The 12,963-nt window shown below is 32.5% G+C and overlaps 1 long non-coding RNA gene across 1 annotated transcript; it reads right to left on the bottom strand.

The window, feature by feature from the left end:
* Window positions 1-10,688: 10,688 nt before the first annotated feature.
* Window positions 10,689-12,219, bottom strand: LOC111019047 (uncharacterized). Its single transcript, XR_002602493.2, has 2 exons — window positions 11,956-12,219; window positions 10,689-11,097 (listed from the first exon to the last, which is right to left on the bottom strand). It is a non-coding gene; the product is annotated as an uncharacterized LOC111019047 (long non-coding RNA).
* Window positions 12,220-12,963: the final 744 nt, after the last annotated feature.

The raw sequence follows: 12,963 nt of genomic DNA, 5'->3' as shown, positions 1-12,963 counted from the left end.
GAACAATCAGGTCGTATTTCTTTAGGTTGATAGTAATGGAAAGGTTTCATTATCTAAAATGAAGAACATTTCCCACCAAAAGACCAGTCCAATAATACCACTCACTGGTAAATAGCGATGACTTGTGTACTTCCTTTGAGCCCCATATACACCGTCACCTGTACACATTCAAAGAGGGGTCGAGCTAAACAAGCAAGTCATCCAAGTTTAGGCTCTCACGTGAAGCTAACATGGCTCTATACATACAAGTATAGCCAAAGAAAGATGATATGGGACAGACGACCAGAGGCCTGTGTCACTTATGCGCGCGCCTATAGCGGGTGTTGAGATCGACACGAATTCTTACCCCATCTGATATCCCTAGCAAGGCTCGAGAGACCTAGAGTGATAACTAACTTCAGTTGAACAAAAAAGGTTCAATCTTGTGAAACTATAGCATAGGCGAAACCTGGCAGCCCCCCTAGAGTTTGACCTTCTCTGGTCCTAGAAGCTAGTCTATTACACTACTTGGATTTGCATCTAACAATCCCTTAGCCAAAAACCTCAGCAGATCCTATAAAGAGAAAGCCTCTCGGAGAAAGTTTTTGTCGCCGTTAAAGTCGAGAGAGAAGTCTCTAAAGCCGCTATGGTCTGGGCTCTCACTCACGTCGTCCGTCCTGGAGACTCTATTACGCTGCTCGCCCTATTAGCTAGCCGGCGGCAACCGTGGAAATTCATTAATTTCAGCCTGTCTCGGGTTCTTTATTGTATGGCGAAACTCGCTAATAATATATATCTGTTTTCTCAGGAACCAGACCTACATGCACGAAGAAGAATATATATCTCTGGTCATATTCTTGTGTAACTTCTGTCGTCCCGTTCATTGTGGTTCCTCGGCCCTGCTAGCCATTTGCTTGCTCGAACTGTACACATTCAAAGAGGGGACAAGCTAAACAAGCAAGCCATCCAAGTTTATAGAGTCGGAAGTTCGAAAGAGGAAATAGATTCAAACCATGATGGTCACATATCTAAGATTTAATATCCTACAAATTTCAATTGTCATCATAAATTTTCAATTTCCTCACATTGAACTTTAATCTTAGATAGTGTTGCCATTTTGACTTTCTATTTAAGTTTTGTTACTCTACGTAGTAATTTTTACTAAAAAAAATAATGTAAAAGATTAAAAAAAAGTAATTTCATTGGGTAGCAAAATTATTTTATATGTTTCAAAAAATGCCAGCCTCTTTTAAATTTGCAAATATAGCAAAACATTAGAATTGTTATTTTGGAACGTTTCATTATTTCAATTTTACCCTTTCCTATCTTTTCAGATCTCGCACACAATTCTTCCTTTTCGTGTTAGGAATTTTCTTCGTTGGTTCTCCTTCGTTCGCAGCTTTAGTTCGCATTCGGATTTTGACTCACCTTCGTTTGAAGCTTTAGTTAATCTTACGTTTGGATTGTTCTTCGCGTTTGGCTGAGTTTCTACACATTATTGATTAAGTTTGCTTCTTGAAGTTTGGGTACAGATTATCGGTTAAGCTCACAGCTTCGTGTTTGATGTTTTTCCCCCGAATTTAGTATAATTCTCACTAGCCCTAAATTAAATTGATAGAAATTTGATGCAAGTTGTTGTGTTTTAGTGAAAGCATTGAAAGAGATCGAGAAGAAGATAGGGAAATTACTGAAATTTCACTCAAGATCCTTGCGGTGGAGAAGAAATTTCAGTCAAGATCTGAATCTGATATAATTTTCGCTAGACCTAAATTAAATTGGTAGAGGAAAAGAGATTCAATAATGATATTGTTCTGATTTAATTTCATATCCTTCTATGTGTTCAGAAAGAGTCGTCAAAACAAGAAGTGGAGAAAGTGATTAAAGGAAGAGAAGAACACAATGAATTGAACAAGATTCTTCCTTGCAATCTAAGGTTCAATTTTTGAGAATTTTCATAGCAGTTTTAATTGTTTCTTTTAATTGATTTTAGTTCTTTATATTCTTAGGTTTTTTTGTTCATCAATTTGATTTTGTCATTGTTTTAGTGTTTCTGTTACATTCTTAATCTTTGTTCGTTCTTCGTTATATTTTAATATGAAGTATATTAGTGAGGTATACACATTGATTAAATTTATATTAGGTATATCTGTAATTGATATGCTAAATATAAAATATATCAGTTGTTTAATTTTTAGTGGTATATCAACTTTTTAGCTACTACTGTTGTTTGATATACTAATTTCATCAATGTTGATTGATATATCACTACTATTTATTATATATTAATATTGATTAGTTACTATCAGTGATATGTCAAGTGTTAATCTATTTAATGAAGTATATCAGTGTGATAAAGTATATCAGCCTGACAAAGGGTTCGGTACGGATCGAGTGCCCTATTTAGGTATTACAGACTATGTGTTTTTGGGATCTGCGTGCTCCCTGGTTAGAACCACTGATATACTTCATATTAGGTATATCAATAACTGATATACTAAATATAAGGTAAATTAGTTGTTTAAATTTATAAAGTATATCAGATTTTTAAATTTTAGTAGTATATCGATTATTTTTAGTTTTGAGTGGTATGTTAGTTGTTTAAATATAGCTAATCGCTGTTATTTATTATATATTATTGTTATTTGTTGATTGATATACTAATATCAACAATATTTTATATTTTTGAAGTATTTGCATAGTTATAGTCTAAGTTTGATACAATTTTTTTTTCCTAGTGGTTAATGGGATGATAATCATTCTTATATGAATTACAAAATTGTTAGGGGCCGTTTGTTTCTTGGGAATCCAAGATTCCTGTGAGACGGGCATCTGAATTCCCACGTTTTGCAGTAATGTAAGATATTTAGGTATCTCGAGATGTCCGGGTATCCTAGGATGCCCATATGGAAAATATCTTACGAGTTTTGGATGCCCTTCTGAAACACGGGTTTCCAAGATCCTCATGTTGGGGGCATCCACTTTTTATATTTCTGCCCTCCATTTTTTTCTCTATATATTTTCTTTTATCAATTTTTTTAAATTTTTCCTAAAAAATTTCTTTATTTTTATTTTTATATTTATAATTAAATAAATTAATATACTCATCGTTTAATAAATAGTTTTATGCTATTAAGTATATTTGTACATTAAATTTACATGTAAAATAAGCAACAATTAAATTATACAATATATCCATTATTTTTTGTGAAGGAATTACATTATTAATAATATTTATTATCATAAATATATAATTGTAAAACAACATTTTTTTATAGCCAACATACCCATGATATTTTTCCTCTTAAAAAAATATAATGTAATGATAGGATAAATAAATTTTACCCAAGATAACATAAATTATATAATTGTCTTTTTGGAAAACTATCAAAGTTGAAAATGAAACTTATATTAAATTAATAATGAATTAATTTGTTCTACAAAATAACATATAAAAAATCTATTATATTAAATGAACTTATAAATTATATAAATATTTGTGAGGGCATTTTTGGAACATTCTATAAATTTAACACATTCCTAAGAATAAATCCTGCAAAACAAACGTGGCTATCCAAATATTCTCGGATATCTTTAAAACTATTCCTACGAAACAAACGTGGTTATCTGAAGATGCCGGACATCTAACATTCCGAGCATCTCTAGATGCCGGTCATCTACATTCCCGAAAAACAAACGACACCTTAGAGTTTTGGTTGATGGAGATATGATTTTTTAGAATTTTTAGAATTTGATATTTAATAAAATGAAATTGTATATAAAAAGGTTTTATTATTGGTATCACAATGTCATAGCGACGCAGAGTGGCCACCGTGATCCCTTGAAGGGTCTCTTTCGAGATTAGGGTTTGGAGTCGCCACCAATCATCTACGAGGTGTGATTGGTCACCTATTTAAAAATACTTGGTATGTGAAAAATAGATTGTTGGTTCGAGAGTCGACTGAGCGTAAGGAAGGTGTTAGCACCATACAACACCCGTTCAAACGGTACCATATTTTATCATAAGTTATCCTATTATCCTATTTGGTCCAAAAGAAAATATTTTTGTGTTTTTATTTAAATGTCTCACATTATATTAATTCACACTTTGTTATAAGATATGAATTAATAGGTATGAGCGGCACGAAGGCCATTGGAAAAATTTTATCACCTCGAGAATATTGGAAAGTTCCAATTCCCGTCATTGGAGTTTTTGAAATAATCATTTAGTAAAAAATAATAATAAAAAAAATAATTTTACTTTAGGGCACATTGAGACTTAACTTGTAACATAAGTGTTAACACTCAAACCTTTTACCAATGTGCCAACATCTTAGGATGCAACTTAACTTTCTTTTTTTAAATACAAATTTTTATTTTTAAACTTTGTTTCAAAAAAACTCTAAATGAAATCTTTTATTTAAAATAATTATTTAATAAAAACAATGATAAAAAATAAAATAAAATAATTTTATTTAAAGGCATGCGAGGACTCAAATCATGTCTATTAAATAACAAGCATCTTACCACTATGCCAACACCTTAAGGTGTAAACATTGTCTTCTTTTAAAAAACAAAAGTTTTAATTTATTTTTTAAAACAAAAAAAAACTTACAAATTTTGTTAAATTAAAACAAAAAAAACTTTTTATTTATTTCGAAATTAACGAGATTCTTTAAAAGAAAAAAAATTTTATTTAAAAATAAAGTCAAATTTACTTTAAAAAAATTTATTTGGTAAAAAACTGATTTTTTTTTGTTAAGATTGTTTTCCAAACCGTAACAACCAAACCAATCTTTCTTTAGTTACTATCTTTCTATCTCCTTTTTAAAATCCTGCCACAAAAGATTTTTTTAATTAAAAAAAAACAAAATTCACACGAAAAAATCCTTGTTAAAAAAAATTTCATTTTTAAATAAAAACTAACTTTTAAACTTTGAATTGAAATTTGAAATAATCCAATTTATTTTTTAAACCAGATTTATTTTATAAAACTCCTATTTTTTTTCAAACTTATTTTAACCAAAATTTTAAAGCAAAATATTTTATTTAAATGGAATTAAGTTTATATTTATTTCATTAAAAATAACTCTTTTTATTTTATTTTAAAACAAATTTTACTGTGAAGTAATTTCTATTATTTTCTAGAATCTATTTTTAAAATGTTTATTTTCTTAAAAAGGAAAATTTTAGTTTCTTTTGTTTAAAAAGAAATTTTTTTGTTATTATTTAAAGAAAAGGTACATAAATTTCTACCGTCTGGCTTTTGTCAAAAAGTAACAAAAGTTCGTGGATGTCAAAGTGGGTCCTCAGACTCTTTGCCGTCGTCGGAATATTGTCAGATCTATTCGCCAGTGGTTGTTGGAGGGCGTTGGGGTCGTGCTGCTACTAGTTGCCGCACCGTTCGTGTTCGACGGAGTGATTGAGGGAGATTGAAAAAAACTGTGGTAGTGATAATAAAATAGAAGAGGTAAAAGAAGAGGGAGATGTGGGATTTGAGAGAGGATGAAAGAATAACAAAACGAAAAAAAGAACTTGGGCTTTGGGTAGTGGAGAAGAAGAGGGAAAGAGATTAGGTTTTTTACTCTCACTCCTCTATCTTCTGTGCTTGCTCTCTGTATGACTGTAGCCCTTCTTAAATACATAAAAAAATATCGGTAAAAAGAGAAGAGTAAAAAAGAAGAGATAAAAATGAGGGAGTAGAAGAAGGTAAGGAGGACACGTGTTGGGTTTTGGCGAAGGAAAAATGGGAGAAGAGAAACAAAATCTTTATTTTTAACCAAAACATAATCTAACTTTTTTTTAATTAAAAACTTTTATTTAAAACAAAATTCTTTATTTAAAATCTATTCTTTTTATTTATATATTTTTTATTTTAATTATAAATCAAATTCTTTTTAAATAAAATCTATTTAATTTAATTAAATTAAAACTTTACCATAAAACTAATAACAAAGTATACTTACGATATTCTAAACCAAAACAATTAAAATACAACTTAATAAAGTAATAATAATAAATAAAAATAAAAATAAAAATAAAAATAAAAATTTTGAGCCGGACCAAATACGGTGTCTACAGCTTGCCCCCATTTGTGTATTCTTGAAGAATTGAAAGGGTAGACAAAGTATTTGGGAAGCAAAAAAATTTATTAAATGATGCAAGATAGAGACAGACCTAGCTTGACACTAGGCTGGATCTCAAACATGCAAAAGGCCTGTACTTGACGCAGGTTTTAACCTCGATATTGGATCGGGTTTTATTTTACCAACATGACAAGTGCAATGGACCTGGCTTGACCAGGCTTCAACATCGATTCGGATCAGGTTCGATTTAACCGAAAGATAAAATGCAACAGACATGACTTTAACACAGGCTTCGACCTCGACTTGGATTGGGTTTGATTTAACCAAATGAGAAAAATGCAACAGACCTGAGTTTAACAATAGGCTTCGACCTTGACTTGGATCGGGTTCGATTTAATCGAATGATAAAATGCAACAGACTTGACTTTAACAACAGACTTCGAATTTGACTTGGATCGGGTTCGATTTAATCAAAAGAGAAAATGCAACGGACCTGACCTTAATACAGGCTTCGACCTCGACTTGGATCAGATTCGATTTAACCGAATGCGAAAATGTAACAGACCTGGCTTTAACACAGGCTTCGACCTCGACTTGGATCGGGTTCGATTTAACCGAAGATAAAATGGAACGGACCTGGCTTTAACATAGACTTTGACCTCGACTTGGATCAGGTTCAATTTAATCGAATGATAAAATGCAACAAACCTGGCTTTAACAACAGACTTTGACCTTGATTTGGATCAGGTTTAATTTAACCGAAAGAGAAAATGCAACATACCTGGCTTTAACACAGGCTTCGACTTCGACTTGGAGTGGATTCGATTTAACCGAATGAGAAAATGCAATAGACCTGGCTTTAACACAGGCTTCGACCTCGACTTGGATCAGATTCGATTTAACCGAACGTATAATGCAAGAGACCTGGCTTTAACATAGGCTTCGACTCGACTTGGATCAGGTTCGATTTAACCAAATGATAAAATGCAACGGACCTGGCTTCAATACAGGCTTTAACCTCGACTTGGATCGAGTTCAATTTAACCAAATGATAAAATGCAATGGACCTGACTTTAACACAGGCTTCGACCTCGACTTGGATCGAGTTCGATTTAACCGAATGATAAAATACAACGAACCTGGATTTAACACAGACTTCGACATCGACTTGGATCGAGTTCGATTTAACCGAACATACAATGCAAGAGACCTGACTTTAACACAGACTTCGATGAGGTTCAATTTAACCAAATGATAAAATGCAATGGACCTGGCTTTAACACCAACTTCGACCTCGACTTGGATCGGGTTCAATTTAACCAAAGATAAAATGGAATGGACCTAGCTCTAACATAGGCTTCGACTTCGACTTGGATCAGGTTCGATTTAACCGAAGATAAAATGGAACGAAACTGGCTTTAACTCAGGCTTCGACCTTGACTTAGATCGAGTTCGATTTAATCGAAGATATAATGCAATGGACCTGACTTTAACAAAGGCGTCAACCTCGACTTGGATCAGGTTCGATTTAATGGAAAGAGAAAATGCAACGGACCTAACCTTAACACAGGCTTCGACCTCGACTTGGATCAGATTCGATTTAACCGAATGAGAAAATGCAACAGACCTGACTTTAACACAGACTTTGACCTCGACTTGGATCGGGTTCGATTTAATCGAAAGAGAAAATGCAACGGACCTGACTTTAATACAGGCTTCGACTCAACTTGGATCAGGTTCGATTTAACCGAGTGATAAATAAAAATGACCAAGCTTGCGAGCTTGGCTCGAGGATGAGCTGAAATGTGATGAGGATGAGACCTGCAAGAGAAAACACTCTGACGCCCAAGTGAGGAAGAATTCGAGTTGTATTCGAGAGAAAATACAGTGTTTGTGTAGCTTGGATAGAGGCAAATGATTTCTATATATAGGCAAAGTCTCTAACAGAATTCCCGACAAAGCCTTCAACGACTCTTTAAGGTAAGCATAAATCATGGCGTTCTGCCATGGGGTTTATTGGAATATGAGGAAGAGCAAGACACATCTAGGTCAGTTCAAACAACGAATGGGAACAGGATCAAAGGAGATCTTGTCGGCTCGACCATAACGGGCGTTGGCTCGATAGACAGTGGAAGTACCGAGGTGATAAAACCTTTCTCTTCTAATAAGGATGTGCCACCTAAGTGTAGAGTTTAGAGATTCTTTTAAACTTGCTAACTGCATGAGATATGCACTTGACGCATCACGATAAGACTAACAAAAACCACGTGTTCATGCTAATGCGAACTTCCAATGGCAGTATGCAGTACTTATCGTAGTGGGACTCTGACATCCGAGCGAGAGGTCAGACCAATTAAAAGCTAGAATGCAACATGTATGCAATAATGTATATGCCTATTAAAAGCTAGAATGCAACATGTATGCATTGCAATGGAATATGATTATGAATGCACAATGCATGATACTTAATTTCATAATCTAACTATGATATGAAAACGATTTATTTTTTTGAAGGATGTATACAAGTGATATGAATGCGTGATTTGTGAAAAGCTTTCATTATTTTTTGGTTGTCTTACTTACTGCTGGATCATTTTTTACTCTTACTTACTGCTGGATCATTTTTTTGGTTGGTGAAAAGCAAAAAGATTTATTTGTTCTCTTTTGGTTTTGATTTACTGGCAGAATATATATATTGATTAGTTCATACTTCAATTGAAGATGACGAGCTTCTGAATACACTAAATCTAACATAAGGGGAGCTTGTGAATATAGATCATCAAAGAGATTAGAGCAAGGAATTGTAGCATAAAATTCAGGAAGAGAGTTCTTTTAAAATTATGCATAAGAAATATGTACGATAATCTAATTTTAATCTCTGGCGTGGTGTTACGAGGGTGAAAACGAGCATAAATGGCTAGGTGAATTTGGCCTAGGCCATGGGCGAAGCAATACAATGTGGTATCAGAGTGTCATATGATTGGCATCTTGGAGCCAAGTTGCATGACATGGCGGGCATGAGCAATGCACATTGCGCGAAAAGAGTTGAGCGTAGGTGGACGCTTAATGAAGCCTTACAACATGCTGGCAAGGAGCGCAAGTGATGCATGCAGTCAGTGGTTGGCATGGGCATAATAACGTAGGAGTGCGTGCAGTCCTCTATACACACAGGCGCCAGACAGGAGGTTGACGACATGGACATGCGACCAGACAACTGGCATGTGGCCAAGGCTGTCAATGGCTTGCATGTAGGTGGGCATGCACGATACCCTATTTATGGCGATCAACTATAGATACTCCAGCTGCTTTGGGATGAGCCTATAGCCCCATTTAATGTATTAGAATCTAGAATATAATAGATGGATTGACCTACCATGAAAAAGGTGCAAGAACAAAAAATTAAAAGTTCCCACTTGAAAAGGAGATATTTATTTCAGATGTGGCAGGAATGAATGGTAAAATTATCCACCAATATACATATAAATTTCATAAATGTCATAACAACATACAAATAACAACCATTAATACCAATTGAGCAACTACAAATTTAAGGTGAAAAAGACTAAAAAATTGCCAAATACCTTCAGGTGTACCACCTTACCACAACAATTTAGGTGTAGATTGCTCCCACCATTGCAAAAGAGATAAGAAATCAACAATTTCATGCAATCGACAATTTCAAATGAAATTTATTCCCATTTCCAAGAGGTTAGAGAGAGAAAGTGATAGAGAAGCGAGAGATAGAGTACCAATATGAATAAGACCATAATTGTAGGAAACCAAATGCAAAGAACCACGTAATCATTAGTTTTTTTTTTTGTCATAAATCATAGCCTCAACTAAGAAACTTTGCAAATGAGAGTGAAGTATTGAAACACTTAGGCCCCATTTAATTATCATGAATCATAATGAAATCCATCAGAATCAGAATGTTATTCAATTGATTTTATTTACTTGATATTATCTGGAATCCAAAAACCATTTTTTGGTGTTTACTTCCATTAGAAATCGTAATCAAACATATGATGATCACCAAAATACTCTTATTTATTTGTAACTAATTTAAAATTGCATTAATTAAAAAGGATGTTATGAGATTTTTTATATTAAAAAAATAATTATTTGTAATAATTTTTTAGATATACTTTATATTATTTTACATAATAGCAATAAATTGTATATTTTGTATTTAAGTCTAAAAAAATCTTTACACTTTATTTGATATTATTATTACATTATTTATTATAATGAATTTTCTTTTACCAATTCAATTTAAAATTAAACAATTTCTAAAAAAATACAAAACTAAATAATTAGAAATTTAAAAAACAATTCTAGTGTTGCGTGAATTAGAACATAAATGAGATGAGTCATACAAAATATTTATTCATGTATATATATAAAAGACGAGTCATGCAAATATTATATAAACTATTTATCGCAATTAGCTCAAACTTCAAAGTAATCTTAAACTATCTCATCAAAGTTCAAAATAATTAGTCATATAAAATATAACTTAACAGTTACATTACCAAGTATTTAAAAGTACAAAATAATTATAATTATCCATACACCTAAAGGCTCTCTTAAAACAACTAAACGAGTCAAACAAAATATAATATAATATTTTAATAAAAGAGTCAAACTCATGTTCTAATAAGTTTAGAACACATTCTTTCTTCTCCTCTTCATTAATGGTGAAAAACACTCTTAGAGGTCGTGTGATCTTGCCAAAATATTAGTGACCTTAAAATATTGAAAGGTAGATAGTTTGCTTATCTGTTTTAACTGATCAATTAATTGATCTTGCATGTTAGTCACTTCTCTATCATTTGATAGGACTTCTTTAAGCCCGTCAAGCTTTGCTGCTACTTCTCTATCGAATTTGCCATGCATTAGATATGATAACTCATTCCATCCTTTTTGCATGCTTTCGTTTTACGCCCTGACTTGAACTTTTATCAGTGGAATTGGATTGAGATTGATGTTATGAGAATGATGTCCCTTCATCACCAAATGGATTGAATGTGTCATCCTGAATATCAAAATGCATGTCAAAGCCATTGATATCCACATAGGAATCATGATGAGAGCTAGCATCCTCCAATCTAATTTCTTCATTATCATCATCTGCAGTATCTGCATATTGACTAGTGGCATGATCTTGTCCAAATATTTCTCACTGAACATCATTCTCATGAATTAATGATTGCAAGTGACACACTTGATACGTAATTCTAGAAAATGTTGGTTGAAGTTGTCTTTTAAGTAATGCAAATTTGGATGGTAGAAATGGAAATACACAGTGCAAGCATTTCTCGAAGGATGACAACCAACATATTTATGACAATATATATTTTCTTATTCTTTTCAATAGTAAGCCGAGTCATATCTAAATAAAAAAAAAGACATAAGATGAATTTCATCATTAGTAATACCATGGTGGAATCGAATGATATTTAAAAGTAAAAGCAAAGAAATAAAAAATAAAATAATTTTGTGTCTTCATTCTACATAGTCCCTTGAGTTCATTTTTATTATATTCTTCTTAAATAATGCAAACAGATCTCATTTAAAAAAAAAAGGTCAAAAGACAAAAACAATAGAAAGATGGATTTTATTTTTTTGAGATCTCATTTCCTAGGAAAATAAAAAACAAAATCTACATGAAAAAACTAGCTATTGAAAAATCTACAAGAAAAAATGTTCATATTAAAAAAAATCTCATTTAACAAAAAAGAACGGGAGAGGGGGGCAAAAGGTCGATTTCAATATCCCAATGATAAACTCATTGTTAGGCACCGTAGATAAAAAAAATATATATGTTGAGTTAGAAGAAAGTTTGTAAGTCACACAATGCTTGGTTCATACAAAAAAAGTGAGAGATTGGTACCTGATAGAGATTGAAATTTGGAAAAAAAAAACCAAAAAGTCCAAACCAGGTCGAATGTTCAAATGCACCCAGAGGAGAAGCAATGATGTAAGAGACTTCAAATTTAAAGTTACCAAACAGATCTGCGGCAGAGGATAAGGTGACAAACAGATAAATGGGTAGGAGGAAAACCGGGAAGGAAGCCGTCGAAAAAATAGCCCTAAAAGAAGCAGAAAATCGTGAGAGTATATGAGAGAGAAAAGAGCATTGATCGTTAAATAATAAAAAAATGTATCGTGGATCCACAAAATAAGGAATAGGAATGAGATTATATTTTTTTTGGGGAGTGATTCCCAAATTTGGGGTGGGTCCTATTTTTTACTCTCATTCCTTTATTTTGGTAAACACAATCAAAAGACATGCACATTTTGATTACGATTCATGGTAAGTAAACGAGGTCTTATAGTCATACACTCAATAAGACTGTGAAGCAATAGAAGAATAAAAGAAAGGGAAATAAAACATGATTATGCCATAGAGAGAAACGTGCAATATAAAATATTGTGCTCCAATCATATAACACAAATCAAATCTTTAAATAAATTCATTTCTTTCAATAGACGTCATTTGTTCAAAAGGTACTAGGATTGAGACAACAAGTATCTCTATGTTTGATTTATAAGTATTCGCCTATAATCATCTCAAAAACAAATTACGAGCAACTTTTTACGCAATCATACACAAGCAATAGTTCAAACGGGCAATTTGGTAATCATATGAGCAAATATCACAACTATACATAAGCAATAATTCAAAAGTTAGCAAACATAACAAAAAAGGTCTTATCATTAAAGAAGTTAGTCGAATAAAAAACACAAGTTGAGACTAAGAGAACAAAGTAATTTCAACTAATTTCAAGTTCTTTTATGTCTGATCATATAGCAATTGGTTGTACGAGTGTGCATCATAGTAGCTAAAACCGATCGGATCGACCGTAATTGACCGAACCAATGTCAAGCGATTAGTTCG

This window comes from Momordica charantia (assembly GCF_013281855.1).
Source record: "Momordica charantia cultivar OHB3-1 chromosome 10 unlocalized genomic scaffold, Mcharantia_2.0 BLBB01000010.1, whole genome shotgun sequence".
NCBI classification, from domain to species: Eukaryota; Viridiplantae; Streptophyta; class Magnoliopsida; order Cucurbitales; family Cucurbitaceae; genus Momordica; species Momordica charantia.
This window is presented reverse-complemented; position numbering and strand designations above follow the sequence as displayed.